Source organism: Biomphalaria glabrata, chromosome 1 (assembly GCF_947242115.1).
Source record: "Biomphalaria glabrata chromosome 1, xgBioGlab47.1, whole genome shotgun sequence".
NCBI classification, from domain to species: Eukaryota; Metazoa; Mollusca; class Gastropoda; family Planorbidae; genus Biomphalaria; species Biomphalaria glabrata.
In genome coordinates, this window is record NC_074711.1 from 30070283 (window position 1) to 30090705 (window position 20423).

The window sequence follows — 20423 nt, forward strand, 5'->3', positions numbered from 1 at the left end:
GGACATTTAGGCTTCAAATTTAGGTCTCAAATGGACACTTAGGTCTCGCATAGAAATTTAGCTCTCAAATGGACATTTTGATCGCGAATGGACATTTAGTCGCGAATGGAACTTTGTTGTAAGAATTTCGATGTGGGGCTTCGTGTGGTCTGCACGGATGGTGCGATTTAAAAACAATCGTATTATTGGTCGTGGATGATAGTGGTTGTAATCGATGGTGAGGGTTCAAACCGTAGTGGTGGTTACCCTGTCTCCCCATGGACGTTACGGAAAAGGATTGTGATTTGGTTATTAGTGAGATTGAAGTGTTTTGAAAAATCATTCAAAGTATCCATTAGGTATGTGGTCAAAATAATGACTGGTTACTCTGCTCTTATACAAAACAATGCCAGTTTGTTTTTTAATCAATGAATTATCTTAACAAAGTTGTAGTTCGTAGGAGATTCTCTTATAGTACACATTTTTAAATCGACTTTTCACGTAGTAAGCCTTCTAGATTTGAACAACTCTGTTCCATCTTCCATTCGATTGATCTGTGTAAAATAGGGTCTTGCTTTAGAATGTGAACAAAAAGAAGAAAAAATAAAAGACACAAAGAAAATTGATTTCCTTTAGCCGGTCGGATATTTCAATATCCTGAAATGTCTGCTCCCAAATTTATTTGTTTGATTCAATCAGAACTTTCCCCGGTCTTAGAGTTGTCTTCAAAATTAACACGCGTGTACTGATGACGTCAAAACGATTTTATCCATCGTTTATGTTAGTAATGACAAGTAAAATATAAGAAGTAATTGAAAAACAAAAGAGACAATATCTCCGTTATGTTTATTGGTGACTTTTTCGTAAGAACGATTATGTACGCTTATTAACTAATAAATGATTAAACAAAAAATGGAACATGTTTTACCCCAGCCCCAAGACAAAAATCCAGGTTAAGCGAATGTATAAGTCTGCTCAGAGTCAGATTTGCTACAATTCTAATGCTAGGCCTCTAGCTCTAGACTTAAAACACGGTGCTAGGCCTCTAGATCTAGACTTAAAACACGGTGCTAGGCCTCTAGATCTAGGCTTAAAACACGATGCTAGGCCTCTAGATCTAGACTTAAAACACTGTGCTGGGCCTCTAGATCTAGACTTAAAACACGGTGCTGGGCCTCTAGATCTAGACTTAAAACACGGTGCGCAAAACGCTCGTAAACGTCTGTTTCTTTTCCAACTATTTCATGACTATATCCTACAAACCCTCTGACGTATGTCTGTTCGAAATAAAGATTGTCTGTTTATCAATTTACAATGCACCTATCAACAGCAATTTTCTTTTCAAGGAAGCATTGATTTAACTGTTTATCAATTTACAATGCACCTGTCAACGGCAATTTTCTTTTCAAGGAAGCATTGATTTAACTGTTTATCAATTTACAATGCACCTGTCAACAGCAATTTTCTTTTCAAGGAAGCATTGATTTAACTGTTTATCAATTTACAATGCGCCTGTCACCAGCAATTTACTTCCCATTTTAAGGCAGTTTTAGTTGCTTCTTTATGTCATTGAAATCATAGATTTAACTGTAGTCATATTTAAATAAGGCATATTTACTGGAATGTTGATCTAATATTAGTAATTTTTATAAAAATACATTCAATGGAATGTAGATATTATTGTATTTTTTTTTATATAGATACAATCAATGGAATGTAGATATTATTGTAGTCTTTATATAGATGCATTCACTGGAATGTAGATATTATTGATTGTAGTCTTTATATAGATGCATTCACTGGACTGTAGATATAGTTGTCCTTAATTTTAGCGTCATTTTAGTGCTAAACAAAAACAATTGGTGAAAATATTTCTAATCGTACAGATTCATCATTGTTATCTGGATGTATTCAAATGTTCATTACAAGACTGATCCAAACTAATTGATACAACTATTCTTTAAAATGTTGTTATTGTTTTGTAAATACGGCTGTAATCATTTTACCTTAATTTTCTAAAAATATTTTTTTATATTAACACACTTCTCGTGGATTACAACAATAACAAAAAATCCAAATATATGTTGATTTCTTGTTGGGTCAAATATTAACAAAGTCGCTAAACTTGAAATCCAGCTATAACAGGTCCTATCACTCCTTCTGTAGATGTGAGAAACATAGTTGTGTTTGTATTGTATCGTTATGCACCTGCCAAGATTGTTTCCCTTGATTTTCTATAGATCCTGGTTCAAAAACAAAACTCCTAGATGAAGCCTTGGCCGGTTGTCTGTGTAGAAAGGGAAATGTATTTTTGGCTCTACTTACTGAGAAATCGAAGGCAATTGTTTGATGAAGTTTTTCTGTAGCCAGATGTTTCTAGCATTTTAAGGATAACTGTCCCGACAAGGCCGTTGTCTAGATTGGTTTCAGGAGATGTAGATTGCTATTGGAGGAACACAAAATCTTGGTCGATAACAGATTTAGAAAGCTTGAAAGAGAAACATATATTGAGAGAAATATGCAGTATATTATTACATTATTGCAACTATTACATATTGCAAGTTATACTATTACATGTATTACTTTGTTTAATGACATTTCGGTGTGTAATTGATATGTCCTAATACTATCATACACTTACAAAGCCCATTCACTCACAAATCAAAAGCCATCCATTGGCACATATATTCTAGAGTAATTGAAAAGTTAGTTTTTTGGTGACAGAAGACATTCCTGCCATGCTGCTTATTTCAATTCTAACTCTTCAATCTCTTTTTTTGAAATATACAAAATGTTGGCATTAAAAAAAAAAGTCCTGATCTCATTTTATTTTCCCGTGAATGTCTGCAGGACCCCTGGGCATGACGTCGCGTTGTGCGTGATAAGGCACTATTCTTGTGGCGCCCACTTCACTCGCCGTGTTCTGGTTTAGGGCTCTAACTGATGTCATCCCTCCCCCCCCCCTCATTCTGGATAGCTAAATCGTTCCACTGTCTACTCTCTCTGGTTTAGGGCTCTAACTGATGTCATCCCCCCTCATTCTGGATAGCTAAATCGTTCCACTGACAACTCTCTCTGGTTTAGGGCTCTAACTGATGTCATCCCTCCCCCCCCCCTCATTCTGTATAGCTAAATCGTTCCACTGACAACTCTCTCTGGTTTAGGGCTCTAACTGATGTCATCCCCCCTCATTCTGGATAGCTAAATCGTTCCACTGTCTACTCTCTCTGGTTTAGGGCTCTAACTGATGTCATCCCCCCTCATTCTGTATAGCTAAATCGTTCCACTGTCTACTCTCTCTGGTTTAGGGCTCTAACTGATGTCATCCCCCCCTTATTCTGGATAGCTAAATCGTTTCACTGTCTACTCTCTCCCACCTTCCTTTCTTCCTCCCCAGTCTAGTCTCGCCCCACTCTCTCTCTCTTCATACCCTGTCAATACACCTCTACTACTTTTTATTTTCTCTCCCACCCACCCCGTTGACCACTTTCCACATCCTCCTCCCCCCAACCATTTTCCTTGAACGTCAGAGCTTGAGTCTACTACAGAATTCTCTCTCCCCTTCTCTTTAGCTCTAACGTTGTGTCATCAGCATAACAATTAACCAGATTCCCCCCCCCCTCCCCTCGCTCACTCACCACGACCAGGTCCAGCTCGTGGACCAAAGGAAGCCATAGCTAGAGCATTGGCAAGTACCAATCTAACCCCAGTGTTCTTCATTCAGTCCAAGCCGCATCTGGTAAGTTTTTCTTCCACCATTGTACGTGTTTTGTTTTCTCCTCTTCAAGCTGCAGTGACTGCCGTGTTTAGCTTCAGTTGAACACAGGTTGAGGGGCATTCCAGGCAGCAAACCTTTTTTCATTTAGGCGTCTGTAGAAAGTTAGAGTCAGGTACACAGATCATACTATTGATTGTGACTGTTTAGACATTAACACATTTAGGTTGATCGATACTCTTCTTACGTTCCTAGACATGCACGGTAGCTTGTTTTAAAGATTGATCTAGTCATCTATTGTTAAACGAAGATGAAACATATTATTTAAAAAAATTGAATTCTTGGACCTGTGATTGATATCGGCCTTTGGCATTACAACTTTAAAGAGAAGCTTCCACATGCAAAGGAATTTGGACCAATCTATGTAGAGTTTACAAGTTGATGTGACCTTCGAGCTGCGGCGTGGTAAGCACTACGTCACGCCCACGTTAGAGCTTGATGGACCCAGACGCCTCATTGAATCCCGACTAAAGATCTTGTGTCTCAACTTTGACTCGAACCACGGCTCAGTTGCCTTTAACTGGAACACCTAATAGGGCTCTAACTGATGTCATCCCCCCTCATTCTGTAAACACATTAAAATACTTTTTTTGTTTTAAAGACAATACCTCCTTTATACAACTTATAGAGCATTTGTTTGTTTTTCTCTCTGAATGTTTGATAAAAAAACAATGGAACATTTTCTTACCCCGCCCCATCCCCCCTTTCCCCCTGAGAAAGAATACTGGTTAAGCGAACGTATAGATCTGCTATTGTTGATAGTATTCCAATGATGGACGTAGAAGACAATGCTCAAAATTTTCCTGAACATTAATTCCTGAAACTCTTGAATCAATATAACCTTACATTCGGAAATTACCGAAAGCGATAGTCCTTTCAAGAACGCGATAGTCTTTTCTAAACTGATGTTGGATCTAGATCTAGTTCTCTCGTTAAATTTTTTTTTTTTTTTTTTTTACTTTGAAAAATTATAACGGTCAATCTAGAGTTTTCCACCCGTGGCCAACGAGCTAGTAACTCTTTTCTCAGCGATATAGATCATAAATTTATAAGAAAATCGTTAGAGCACTTTTTGAGTTCAACTTCCAGGTTCACCCATCCACCCACCCTCCATGAAGTTCTTATTTGAATAGTGGTAATGTAAAAAAAAAATGATTGGTTAATCGATATAAATCCTTATTGCATTAGAAATTTTTGTCATGAAGAATTTAGTTGATAATAGCATATTAATATGATACGATAGTTTTCAGGAATTCAAACAGAATTTCGTTTGAAGTTTTGCACTACACGACAGAGTGTGATTCTCTCGAGACAGAGTGTGATTCACTCGAGACAGAGTGTGATTCTCTCGAGACAGAGTGTGATTCTCTCGACACAGTGTGATTCTCTCGAGACAGAGTGTGATTCTCTCGAGACAGTGTGATTCACTCGAGACAGAGTGTGATTCACTCGAGACAGAGTGTGATTCTCTCGAGACAGAGTGTGATTCACTCGAGACAGAGTGTGATTCACTCGAGACAGAGTGTGTGTGATTCACTCGAGACAGAGTGTGATTCTCTCGAGACAGAGTGTGATTCTCTCGAGACAGAGTGTTATTCCCTCGAGACAGAGTGTGATTCTCTCGAGACAGAGTGTGATTCCCTCGAGACAGAGTGTGATTCTCTCGAGACAGAGTGTGATTCCCTCGAGACAGAGTGTGATTCTCTCGAGACAGAGTGTGATTCACTCGAGACAGAGTGTGATTCACTCGAGACAGAGTGTGTGTGATTCACTCGAGACAGAGTGTGATTCACTCGAGACAGTGTGATTCACTCGAGACAGAGTGTGATTCACTCGAGACAGAGTGTTATTCTCTCGAGACAGAGTGTGATTCTCTCGAGACAGAGTGTGTGTGATTCACTCGAGACAGAGTGTGATTCACTCGAGACAGAGTGTGTGTGATTCACTCGAGACAGTGTGATTCACTCGAGACAGAGTGTGATTCAGTCGAGACAGAGTGTGATTCAGTCGAGACAGAGTGTGATTCACTCGAGACAGAGTGTGATTCACTCGAGACAGAGTGTGATTCTCTCGAGACAGAGTGTTATTCCCTCGAGACAGAGTGTGATTCTCTCGAGACAGAGTGTGATTCTCTCGAGACAGAGTGTGATTCACTCGAGACAGAGTGTGTGTGATTCACTCGAGACAGAGTGTGATTCACTCGAGACAGAGTGTGATTCACTCGAGACAGAGTGTGATTCACTCTAGACAGAGTGTGATTCACTCGAGACAGAGTGTGGTTCTCTCGAGACAGAGTGTGATTCTCTCGAGACAGAGTGTGTGTGATTCACTCGAGACAGAGTGTGATTCACTCGAGACAGAGTGTGATTCTCTCGAGACAGTGTGTGATTCCCTCGAGACAGAGTGTGATTCTCTCGAGACAGAGTGTGATTCACTCGAGACAGAGTGTGATTCACTCGAGACAGAGTGTGATTCTCTCGAGACAGAGTGTGATTCACTCGAGACAGAGTGTGTGTGATTCACTCGAGACAGTGTGTGTGATTCACTCGAGACAGAGTGTGATTCACTCGAGACAGAGTGTGTGTGATTCACTCGAGACAGAGTGTGATTCACTCGAGACAGAGTGTGATTCACTCGAGACAGAGTGTGATTCACTCTAGACAGAGTGTGATTCACTCGAGACAGAGCGTGATTCTCTCGAGACAGAGTGTGATTCTCTCGAGACAGAGTGTGTGTGATTCTCTCTAGACAGAGTGTGATTACCTCGAGACAGAGTGTGATTCTCTCGAGACAGAGTGTGATTCACTCGAGACAGAGTGTTATTCCCTCGAGACAGAGTGTGATTTTCTCGAGACAGAGTGTGATTCCCTCGAGACAGAGTGTGATTCACTCGAGACAGAGTGTGATTCACTCGAGACAGAGTGTGTGTGATTCACTCGAGACAGAGTGTGATTCACTCGAGAAAGAGTGTGATTCACTCGAGACAGAGTGTGATTCACTCTAGACAGAGTGTGATACACTCGAGACAGAGTGTGTGTGATTCACTCGAGACAGAGTGTGTGTGATTCACTCGAGACAGAGTGTTATTCACTCGAGACAGAGTGTGATTCACTTGAGACAGAGTGTGATTCACTCGAGACAGAGTGTGATTCACTCGAGACAGAGTGTGATTCACTCGAGACAGAGTGTGATTCACTCGAGACAGAGTGTGATTCTCTCGAGACAGAGTGTGAATCACTCGAGACAGAGTGTGATTCACTCGAGACAGAGTGTGATTCACTCGAGACAGAGTGTATGTGATTCACTCGAGACAGAGTGTGTGTGATTCACTCGAGACAGAGTGTGTGTGATTTACTCGAGACAGAGTGTGATTCTCTCGAGACAGAGCGTTATTCCCTCGAGACAGAGTGTGATTCCCTCGAGACAGAATGTGATTCTCTCGAGACAGAGTGTGATTAACTCGAGACAGAGTGTGATTCTTTCGAGACAGAGTGTGATTCACTCGAGACAGAGTGTGATTCACTCGAGACAGAGTGTGTGTGATTCACTCGAGACAGAGTGTGATTCACTCGAGAAAGAGTGTGATTCACTCTAGACAGAGTGTGATTCACTCTAGACAGAGTGTGATACACTCGAGACAGAGTGTGTGTGATTCACTCGAGACAGAGTGTTATTCACTCGAGACAGAGTGTGATTCACTCGAGACAGAGTGTGATTCACTCGAGACAGAGTGTGATTCACTCGAGACAGAGTGTGATTCTCTCGAGACAGAGTGTGAATCACTCGAGACAGAGTGTGATTCACTTGAGACAGAGTGTGATTCACTCGAGACAGAGTGTGATTCACTCGAGACAGAGTGTGATTCACTCGAGACAGAGTGTGATTCTCTCGAGACAGAGTGTGAATCACTCGAGACAGAGTGTGATTCACTCGAGACAGAGTGTGATTCACTCTAGACAGAGTGTGATTCACTCGAGACAGAGTGTATGTGATTCACTCGAGACAGAGTGTGTGTGATTCACTCGAGACAGAGTGTGTGTGATTTACTCGAGACAGAGTGTGATTCTCTCGAGACAGAGCGTTATTCCCTCGAGACAGAGTGTGATTCCCTCGAGACAGAATGTGATTCTCTCGAGACAGAGTGTGATTAACTCGAGACAGAGTGTGATTCTTTCGAGACAGAGTGTGATTCACTCGAGACAGAGTGTGATTCACTCGATACAGAGTGTGATTCACTCGAGACAGTGTGATTCACTCGAGACAGAGTGTGATTCACTCGAGACAGCGTATGATTCTCTAGAGATAGAGTGTAAACTTTTTTGAATTTTAGGGAACAGCAGGCCTATTGTTCATTGACTTCTAGGAAGAGAATAAGCCATGTTGATCTGAAGGAAAATTCTTGTCTAGTGACATCCAAAGAGAATGTACCTCGTTGATTTTAAAGTCAACTTCTGTTATATTTGTTTAGGCCTATATAGTAAAGGTTTACTTGGATCCGTCTGCCTTTCTCTAGCACTGGCCTGTACAGCGTTCGTCTTATTTTTCTTCGAAAGATGTGTGCAGTCAATCATGACTTTTGTTTTTGTTTTTTACACTGTAGCTCTAGCCTATTTGAGGACAATGTCTTACATTATCTTCTAGTTTTGATTAGACGAAACTTTGGATGTCTTTGAAGCATTTAAAAGTCAAAGTTTACAATCTTTTCCTAATTGTTTTATCTCCACGACTTTCCATGTAGTTTCAGCTCGCGTTGTTTGACAACTGGGCTATTGTATGCTGTATGGAGTTAGGTTTCGTCAATAGTGTTAATACTTTTGTGTAACATTTTGTAACTACGATCACCCGTTGCACAATGAAACAACATCTCTGACAACTACTAAAAGAATGACACGTTCTATAAACAATTCTAAATGTTAACAAGTGTGTCTAGCTGTGAATTGAATGGATTGTTTGTAAGCAGCTCACCGAAAGTATCAAATATCACCGAGGTAGTCCGATTTACTATCAGTGAGATTGTCAGATAGCCCGAAGTTACCATCGATGAGACTGTCAGCCTGAAGTTACCATCGCTGAGACTGTCAGATAGACTGATGATACCATTAATGAGACTGTCAGATAGACTGATGATACCATTAATGAGACTGTCAGATAGACTGATGATACCATTAATGAGACTGTCAGATAGACTGATGATACCATAACTGAGACTGTAAGATAGACTATGATATCATCAATCATACTGTCAGATAGACTTTTGGCATCACTGAGACTGTCAGATAGACTAATGATACATACCATCACTGAGACTGTCGGATAGACTGATGATACCATAACTGAGACTGTCGGATAGACTGATGATACCATCACTGAGACTGCCGGATAGACAGATGATACCATCACTGAGACTGTAAGATAGACTATAATACCATCATTCATACTGTCAGATAGACTAAGATACCATCACTCATACTGTCGGATAGACTGATGATACCATCACGGAGTCTGTCAGATAGATTGAATTTACCATCACTGAAACTATCAGATTTACTGATGATAGCATCAATAAGACTGTCAGACCGATATTAACACTCATATAATAATTATTAGCTTAACATTGATGATAATGTCTCTACCACATATAGAGATTGTAGAATGTCTCTACCACATATAGAGATAGCAGAATGACTCTACCACATATAGAGATAGTAGAATGTCTCTACCACATATAGAGATAGTAGAATGTCTCTACCACATATAGAGATTGTAGAATGTCTCTACCACATATAGAGATAGTAGAATGACTCTACCACATATAGAGATAGTAGAATGTCTCTACCACATATAGAGATAGTAGAATGTCTCTACCACATATAGAGATTGTAGAATGTCTATACCACATATAGAGATTGTAGAATGTCTCTACCACATATAGAGATAGTAGAATGTCTCTACCACATATAGAGATTGTAGAATGTCTCTACCACATATAGAGATTGTAGAATGTCTCGACCACATATAGAGATAGTAGAATGTCTCTACCACATATAGAGATAGTAGAATTACTCTACCACATATAGAGATAGTAGAATTACTCTACCACATATAGATATTGTAGAATGTCTATACCACATATAGAGATTGTAGAATGTCTCTACCACATATAGAGATTGTAGAATGTCTCTACCACATATAGAGATTGTAGAATGTCTCTACCACATATAGAGATAGTAGAATGACTCTACCACATATAGAGATAGTAGAATGTCTCTACCACATATAGAGATAGTAGAATGTCTCTACCACATATAGAGATTGTAGAATGTCTATACCACATATAGAGATTGTAGAATGTCTCTACCACATATAGAGATAGTAGAATGACTCTACCACATATAGAGATAGTAGAATGTCTCTACCACATATAGAGATAGTAGAATGTCTCTACCACATATAGAGATTGTAGAATGTCTCTACCACATATAGAGATTGTAGAATGTCTCTACCACATATAGAGATTGTAGAATGTCTCTACCACATATAGAGATAGTAGAATGACTCTACCACATATAGAGATAGTAGAATGTCTCTACCACATATAGAGATAGTAGAATGTCTCTACCACATATAGAGATTGTAGAATGTCTATACCACATATAGAGATTGTAGAATGTCTCTACCACATATAGAGATAGTAGAATGACTCTACCACATATAGAGATAGTAGAATGTCTCTACCACATATAGAGATAGTAGAATGTCTCTACCACATATAGAGATTGTAGAATGTCTATACCACATATAGAGATAGTAGAATGTCTCTACCACATATAGAGATAGTAGAATGTCTCTACCACATATAGAGATTGTAGAATGTCTCTACCACATATAGAGATTGTAGAATGTCTCTACCACATATAGAGATAGTAGAATGTCTCTACCACATATAGATATTGTAGAATGTCTCTACCACATATAGAGATATTAGAATGTCTCTACCGCATATAGATATTGTAGAATGTCTCTACCACATATAGATATTGTAGAATGACTCTACCACATATAGAGATAGTAGAATGTCTCTACCGCATATAGATATTGTAGAAAGTCTCTACCACATATAGAGATAGTAGAATGTCTCTACCACATATAGAGATTACATGGAATACAACGTTGTTTAAACTTATATTTTTACGACATTGACATATTCGTGCTTGATATATGACTTTCTATGCTGCGACAACAAAAAAAAGGGCGTGTTATTAAAGTTGTTACATTTTGATTTTCTTCATTTACCGTCATAAAAGTAACGATTTGATGAACTGACCGAAGGGAGGCGGGGTGCTGGAAGCATTATTATTACAATTGATTCTAAGCTGAACTATAAAGGTAGTTAATTTGCCGACGTTATGGCTTAATTGGCCACATAAGAAGACAACAAAAATTGACGTTCGCCGACCTAGTTAGCCAGATTTAGGATTCTTTTATTTTTTGTTTTCTGATTTCTTGTTTTTATTTTCTTTTCCTTGAACATACGCGTGAATTGGCGGGAAAGAACGTTTGGTAATAACGAGCGTCTGACGTGTTCTTTCCAGACTGCTCACCTCGTAACTCTAGATAAGGTAATAGGAACGGGGAGCCAGGGAGGCGGCGGTTGGAGCAGGAATAAACTCTTGGCCTCTTCGAAGCCTCATTTTGAGCTAAGAAATATGTTTAAAAAAAAAAGTAGGAAAACAGCTGTAACCTTTTTGTTGATATATCGATCTCCTATTGATGCGGTCTCACGGCTTATTCAATGCTCCCACGTCCCCTGTTAGACTGGATTATGATGAAAGCGGCTTAAAACTAGACCGTCATAGAAAAGACGTTATTAAAAGCAAAGTAGCAAAGTTTAATACGTTTGATCATCTGTTGTCTGTGTCGTCTGAAGTGAGAGAAAGAAGATTTAATTGGTCAATAAGAGACAGTTTAGGAAAACACAAAGGCGGCTGCGCGTCAATGAAATTCGGTAGCTCGTTGTTACATGTATTTACTTATACTTCAGTCAAATTGGACGGCGCACGTTTACAAGTTATGACATTCGCTGAAATCCTGTTCAATTTATTCTCATAACAGTTGACCAATGTCATACCTAAGTATATACCTTTATCATACTTATTTTTTTCTCTTTATTTTGTAGTCTAATCAAACGGACCTTTGTATTTCAGTTTATATTTTAGCCAAATTTTTTATAATTATATGTGACTATATGTTTCATAATAATTTAATAAGTACTAAGTCACTTTTCTATTTGATTTATGCTTTTATTCTTTAAAATCGAACTAAAAGTACTCTAGTCTTCCAGGATTTGAATGATTTGCAATGTCCTTAATGTTGTCTTCTGAAGCCCAGAGCCAATGCACGAAATCACGCTGTATGAACCGGGGGGAACCAACTGATAAGACGTATACATGGCCGTTGAAGTCTGTGTGCCTTGCGTGTAAAGACGATCAATAGGCAGAGTGACATTAGCCAGAAGGACAGCATTTCATCCCCCCCCCTCTCTTTTCCCAAAACAATCGGCTTCATTATGAAGACATCTGTGAATCATTAGTCATTGCATGCCATTGATTTGTTGTTACTAACATGCATAGACGACGGTATCGAGGGACTTAGCTTGGTCTGAATCCTTGAACCTAGTCAGCAGTACTAGTCTGGCCTTTCTCTCCGGGACATGGGATGTTCTCTTCTACATCCTTGAACCTAGTCAGCAGTACTAGTCTGGCCTTTCTCTCCGGGACATGGGATGTTCTCTTCTACATCCTTGAACCTAGTCAGCAGTACTAGTCTGGCCTTTCTCTCCGGGACATGGGATGTTCTCTTCTACATCCTTGAACCTAGTCAGCAGTACTAGTCTGGCCTTTCTCTCCGGGACATGGGCTGTTCTCTTCTACATCCTTGAACATAGTCAGCAGTACTAGTCTGGCCTTTCTCTCCGGAACTTCTACATCCTTGAACCTAGTCAGCAGTACTAGTCTGGCCTTTCTCTCCGGGACATGGGCTGTTCTCTTCTACATCCTTGAACCTAGTCAGCAGTACTAGTCTGGCCTTTCTCTCCGGGACATGGGCTGTTCTCTTCTACATCCTTGAACCTAGTCAGCAGTACTAGTCTGGCCTTTCTCTCCTGGACGTGGGCTGTTCTCTTCTACATCCTTGAACCTAGTCAGCAGTACTAGTCTGGCCTTTCTCTCCGGAACTTCTACATCCTTGAACCTAGTCAGCAGTACTAGTCTGGCCTTTCTCTCCGGAACGTGGACTGTTCCCTTCTACATCCTTGAACCTTGAACCTAGTCAGCAGTACTAGTCTGGCCTTTCTCTCCGGAACGTGGGCTGTTCCCTTCTATATCCTTGAACCTAGTCAGCAATACTAGTCTGGCCTTTCTCTCCGGAACTTCTATATCCTTGAACCTAGTCAGCAGTACTAGTCTGGCCTTTCTCTCCGGAACTTCTATATCCTTGAACCTAGTCAGCAGTACTAGTCTGGCCTTTCTCTCCGGAACGTGGGCTCTTCTCTTCTATATCCTTGAATTCAGTCTCCTGTCTCAACCACTGGTCTAAAAAACGTCTATAAGTTCAATGATTGGAGATATTTTGGTCAAAAATGTTTTGCAATCCAACTGCCGCGGGTAACATATGGCTAGTTAATATTAAAAATAAACACTTTGTCATTAAATTGTTTTCGATAAGTCATAAAATGTGTCTTTCCTTGTTGATAGTGTCTACAACATCTGTTCATTGGGCATGTTTTTGAACCACGAAAAAGAAAGTGAGGACCATTGAGTCAGTTTGAAAAGAAATCATCCTAGAAGTCAGGAAGTATTCTAAAATATTTCAGTTTAAGGGGAGTCAGAAATATTGGTCGTATGCTGCAAAGAATAGGAAAGATAACTTTTGTCTCTGATAAAAAAATAAAAGAAGGAAACACACAAAAAGGGTTGAACGTAAATGATAAGAAATGATTATGTGGATTTTAATTATGACTAGACATAAAGCAAATATTTTTCAAAAAATCTGAATGTATCTTTAAAAATGAACTCTGTAGATGACAACTGGTTAACCTATGACACACTGCGCTTTTCTTTAGTCTTCGGACTCTATGACTTTCCTTATGTCATTTTTTGTTTACCAAGCTTATATGAACTCCCTCTGTCCATCTGTCTGGTACGTATTTTGTACACGTTATTTCCCCCACTACCAATTCTCGTATCGAGTTGAAACTTTCAACAGTCATTCCTTGTCCCTAATAACACATGAATCAATATATTGACCAATTATATAATTAATTCATTTTGTTTGTTTATAAAATATAAAGAAATTGAAAAAAAAAAAATAAACATGGTAAGTTAAAGGGATATAAGCCTTGTGTAGAGGGATATAAGCCTTGTGTAGAGGGAGATAAGCCTTGTGTAGAGGGAGATAAGCCTTGTGTAGAGGGAGATAAGCCTTGCGTTGAGGGAGATAAGCCTTGTGTAGAGGGAGATAAGCCTTGTGTAGAGGGAGATAAACCTTGTGTAGAGGGAGATAAGCCTTGTGTAGAGGGAGATAAGCCTTGTGTAGAGAATTAGGCGATAAAAATTGCAAAATATCTAGAATAAAATAAAATAATTCAATGTTGATGTAAAGACTGTATGTATATTAATCAATAACAAAGAAAACTTTGTATAAGATTTGTTAATTAACGTTGGCTTAATTACCATTTTCACGAATGATTTCCCATCGACAAAAATGCACTGAGTTCTGCAAGTTCATATGGGGTTATTGGTTGTATTGGCCTAAAATTGTGACAATGTCCTGCTTTCATTCTGGTCTGTTGTAGTTGCATTTCATCTTGAATCGACTTCTTCCGTGGTCCATCCTGAACGCCCAGTGGACACAGACACAGAAATACATTCTGGATTGACTCGACTCACAACCTCAACCAAAGGTCGTGCATGTAGGTAGAAACAAGAAACTGCTGCGAAACGTCGATTCGTTCCATATGATATTTGATATACTTGTTTGACACTGAACTGTTTCATCAAATAAATTGTATGCCTTTGTTTAAAAGTTTACTTTGTCTTTTTTTTTTTGGGTCCTCTTTTTGGTCCTTAATTTACAAAGTTTAACGTGCTGTCCTCCTGTTTGTCCTCTTTTGGGTGTGCATATGTACAGGCGGATATGAAATGCGGATAAATATTCTATGCTAAAACTGTTTGAAACTAAATGCATTTTAAATTAGTAAGATCTAGATCTAAAAACGAAAGCGTTATTTCTGGCAGAAGTCTGAGCACAGCACAGGTTTGTTTTAAGACGTTTCATCACAACCTCCGCCATTTTACCGCGAATTTGAGAACTGGGTCAGTTTCAGATTGACAGCAGACGTTGATTTGATTTTCGAAACGGAAATAATACATTTGAAATCCCATGCGAGTTTTTTTCTGTTTCCCTCCATTAAAAATGGCGGGAACTCTATTAACAGTTCAGTACTGTGACACCGAGTCGTGTGACGCAGTTTTACGTCTGTGGCCATTACAAGTTTAAGTTGACTGGATATCTTGGATCGTCTTCTTGATGGAACCGGTAAGAGTCTTTTGATGTTCACAGAAAGAATCAAGACCTGGCGGTGGTGACGGGTTAGGACAGCATTAAACATGGCAGTACCTTTTGATTGATACCTTCGGTCGTCTGCGTCCAATGTTCGATGACACATTTAGTTGACAAATAAAAAAAATTCTTGTTGATCTTGTGAAATTACCTGCCTGGCAGACTGCTGCCTTGGTAACGGTAAATGAATGTCCTGGTGCCAATCTCCAATGAAACAGACATAAAAGTAGAGATGTTAAAAAGTAGATACAAAGTTTGCTGCGCAATAGTTACACTATTCCATGCTCATAACTTCAGCTTTTTATGCAAATATTGAATGTATTTTAAATGACTCCCCCCCCCCCCCACCTATAATTAGTAAAATGTAACAGTAATCTCTCTTTCTCTTTCTCTCTCTCTCTGTATCTAACTTATTACAAAATGAGCTTCTGAAGACAAAAATGATGAACAAAAGAACATAAACAACGAAGCTAAATTTGAGAAGAAGATTTTTGAACTGATCACAAAAAGTATTATTTTCAAGTCTTATAGAGCGGAAAGGGTAGCATTTGTTTCAGTGTTTTTTCTAGCCTGGACAGTGTCATCAAACTTCTTATGTTTAGACTTAGTCCTAAACTAAATGCTAATATTCTCTTCTTATTTTGTATTTGGGATAATTCTATTCTAAGTGTAGATCTAACATTTCAGTGATGCTCACATTTTTTGACGTGTTCGTTTGTTGAAAGAGAACAAAAAAATCCTGAGATCGAACAAAACTTAAACAGCCATAAAGGAAAAATAATCTTTTACGTTATTGATTATGGGAGATTTCAGTCAAAGCTGAAAAGGGATTCGGTAGTGGTTTGTGAGAGCTAGAGCGACCATTTGACATTTCTATCTCCCATGTATCACGTGCCATTTCAAAGACAAACATTGGCCTCAGTTTGCGTTTATCTATTGGAGATTTTTATACATGGCAGAAAAACTATAAATAGCAAAGCTTTTTGGTGTCTCCGGTGTACGAACTAAAGGAAGTGTTGTGGGGGGGGGGGGCGCTATTTGTGTGGCACTTTTTTTACCCCTCGAGATGACAGAATGAAATCGTCCAAGCTCTTCCGTGTGGAGCACAGCATCATGTCCACATGGAGGAAACATTTCACTGGATGACTTCAAACTTCAAAACAAATGGTACTACAAGTGATTTGTTACGGAGATCAACTGACACACATTGAGTGTTTTAAACTAAAGCTCAGTTTTTTTTAGCTGGCAACAGGGAAGCTCAATATAGTGTCCTTGACATTGTTTAGTTTATCGTACAAATGTTTAATTGCAAACTATTTTTACAATGGAAAGCATCTACGTTGTACATGCACTTTTAATCCAATGTTTTCTGTTCAAAGCAATGTGCTGTATTAACAGTTGGTGATTCTCTCTGTTAATAATTGCCTGTTTTTTTGTTGTTGTCTGTTTCAATATAAGACGTCTGGTTCTTAATGTAAATGTTTAATCAGTTTTATACTAAATGAAAGTGGTGGCGCGACGCTTGATATTGTTATTTAATGGTTAACCAATCTTGCAGTCATTATTCGCTTCTCTTGTCCGCCCCCGTCCACACGCACTCCTCCCCCCCCCCGGGTGTCCAACACTCTTACGTCATCCCCAAACATTTCCCAGATCAAGGAAAATGTAAAAATGCAGTAACGCAACCCGGCGTCCGCCTAATTGTCCAGCATGGAGCAGAGGTAAGGTCACGATGTGATGGGTTCTCATGAAATGGAAATTTCATTGGGTCCAAATCGATCTTTCATCCTCTCGCGCTCCCCGAGTAGCCCCACCCCCTTTTAGTTTCATTCCCACATTCATGGTTCTACTCCCTGGCAGTCACTGCACAAGTTTTTTGTTTTTGCTCTCAAGTTTTTCTTTCTTTTCAAGGCGAATACATAAGTTAAGGTTGAGACTAGTTCTTCCTTTTTGACCTTATCAATTGACGGACATATTATATTGCCTACGCTGCTTTGCCTCGTTTGTTCCGAATATCGAGTAGTAGCCCACATAAAATAATTTGTTTTGTTTTAGGTTTCTTTTAATTGCATAATGAAACTATTTCAGTGTAAAAATCAAATACTCATTAAAGCTAGATAGGTCAGTTCTTTTGAAATAGTTTGTTGCAGTTGTTGACAATATTTTCTTTTAGAAGATAAGGTTCAAGGCTGTTAACTTGAGTGAGTTCTAAATAAAGTGAGGTCAATGAAGCTAATTGCTTTATGAAGCCACGAGGAGAAAACTTTGGAATGCTAAGAACATCGACAGAAAACACAAAGTTGAATATTTTGTTTTTATTGAACTTTTCACTAGATCTATCTTCTGATTCAACACTTGTTCCCCGTGTGTTGACTACAAACAGGTTTTGTTCTGAACAGTTTGTATTCTGTGCTGTGTTTTTCACACGATGCTGACCCCTACCACTGTACACTCTTTGGAAAGCTTATGATTTTGGGCTTTTGTGTAGCTCTAAACCTGATCCTTCACATCTGACTTGTCGAATGTCTGCCACACTTTATACATACCAAACGTTTAGCCTAAAATCGATTATAACAATATTTATCTCCAGGGTTCAAACGACCGCAGTGCACACGCTCCACGAATACGAACACACAGAAGGACACAATTTGTTGCCCGTGACGTGTGAGTAGCGCGCGCTGAACAAAAGGACCCCCCCCCCCCAAAAAAAAAAAATGTGTTCTGAGACCTGGTCTATTGATGTGCTGACCGCCACGTCGGAACCATTTTTTTTGCGTGTGTTCGGTTTGGACATGTTTCTTGCTAGACTAACAGATGGACCACTGACCTCTGGCTAGGATAACCTTCTCTTCTTTTATACTGAACTCTGGTGGTGGTCAAATAATTTCATCGATTTGTCTGGCCAGACGATTTTAGAGCAAACGGTACGTCAGCGATTTTTTACTAAGGATATTTTAAAAAAAAAGTAATTGTATTAACCGCTTGGCGTCGAAGCTATCATTTTAAGTAGCATGCATTTGGGATTAGTCTTAGTCTATGTCATATAAGCTGTGTGTTTTATTAGTGTGCTGACGACATCAAAATGGCCGCTCTTCTTTCGAAGAAATCATTCATTTATTCCACTTTCGCTTTGATTTTGAAAACTATTTTAACTACTATACCGTAATTTGCATAACTAATTTAAGTTATAAATACATTAATCTTAATAAGCGAATTGACTATACTTTGCTCTGGTGTTGGACATCATTTTATGTGAAATCATTTCCGGAAAATCGATAAATGTTGAGAAAAACAAAACACCACATAGGAAAATGAGCGGGATATGGACAAAATTGTAATACATTAGAATATCCATTACTTATATTAGACGACCAACTTCTTGTTAGAAACATTAGTTGTTGAAAGTACATTCTAGATTTTAAATGTAAGTTACAATATAGTCGTTTTTAATCATACCAAAAAAAAATAAAAAATAAACAACAAAAAACAACAGAAAATAAATAAAGGTTAGTGTTTCTTCGGATTTTATTTTTCGATTTTTATTAGATATAAACTGTTAGACGTGTACATTTTGATCTTGTTATGTTAAATTTACAAATGTCATTTTCCTGTTTCTTAAAACTAACACAATACAGAGAAAACAATATGTGGTTTTGACTAAAAAGCAAAATAACCAGATCTAGCAGGCTAATACTGCAATTAGTTTGTAGCTTGGTTTGTATCATGTTTCGTAGACGCTGACAGGTGGAACTGGTTTGTAGCTCTGTTTGGTTCCTGTTTCGTAGACTGTGACAATAAAACTGGTTTGTAGCTCTGTTTGGTTCCTGTTTCGGAAGTCCTTAAAGGACATTAACATTGTTAGCTGCACTGCACAAATATACTTCCTAGCCCAAATTCCCAACACGACGTCTAGACATGACAGTATGACTAAGTCAGGACCACCTTGACGCTAGTTTGAAGCTTGTACCACAAGGCAGGCCAACTGTTGACGTACATGCCCTGTTACGCAAAAAAACAACACAAAAAAAAAACAACAACAACTACACCACCCAAAAATACAACAACAACAAAAAAAACAACAACAACAATCCCTTGTTTAAAAGAATAATAACCATTTTGTTTGGGTACGACGTCACTGACCTTTTTTTTTTTTTTTTTACCAGGCAGAGATTTAACCGTTTCTATTTTGTGACCCCCTTGAGTCAAGGTTGGGAATCACATCTGCGTGTTGTTGCTAGGCTAAACCTGATCTGGTCAGACGGAGACCAATGTTAACCTTGCCTGTCTCTTGCTTGTCCTCAATGATTTGAACGTCCCTGTAATCAGCTCATCGATTGCCATTAGCTTCCACTGGACTGGTCAGGCATATTTACACCAAGGGAAACAACTGGATACATCATGTCCTTCCTCGTACCCTTATCTCCCCTCCCTGCACCACTACCCCCTTCCCCACTTTGTTTCTCCCAAACACAAAGACCTAGAAGAGACTCTATGCTTCTCTTCTATTCTCTAATCTAGCAGAAACGTTATTTCAAATAACAAAGTAAAAAGTCTTCGGAATTCCAAAATTTAATTAACATAATATTATAATTACATCAAACGCATGTAAAAAGAATGTGATTCTGATGAAAGAGAATCAATACACAGAATATTTCCTTTCACACGCTGTAAGTTAGATACAGTATATTGATTTTTTTTTTACCAAGAAGTAACCTTAAAAAAAAAAAAAGTTGATATAACTGCAGACGTGAATAGCAAATCAAGTACGATACCATTCACCCTCACGTCCAGTGGACTAGGTACTATGTAGCTTACATAGGTGCTTTCTCTGTTCGTCTCTGTTCTCTTAAGGACGTCTCCACTATTGTGTCGCAATGAGGCCGAGAAGTATACATTCCTAGCCTTTCAATAGAGTTTTGAAATGAAACGTTCATACTGAGTGATTCGTCTTCTGTTCCTGGTTTTTCTATCCCTATATTGAATCATTGCTCAGAGTCCAAGACGTCTACAAGCAGTACGAGTAAAACAAACTAATAGACATGTGTACATT

General features: G+C 38.9%; 1 protein-coding gene across 9 annotated transcripts in view; it reads left to right on the forward strand.

Annotated features, from left to right (window-relative positions):
• Window positions 1-20423, forward strand: part of LOC106068661 (complexin-like) — a 151754-nt gene that overhangs the window by 31234 nt on the left and 100097 nt on the right. The window contains exon 1 of one of the 9 annotated variants that reach the window (XM_056031823.1): window positions 3621-3718. The exons of 6 other annotated variants lie outside the window; for them this stretch is intronic. The gene's annotated coding sequence lies outside the window, so the exon portion shown is untranslated. Of the gene's footprint in view, window positions 1-3620; window positions 3719-11864; window positions 11887-18139; window positions 18298-20423 lie in introns of those variants that run through there. 2 more of the 9 variants (XM_056031872.1, XM_056031849.1) reach the window with 2 other exon arrangements.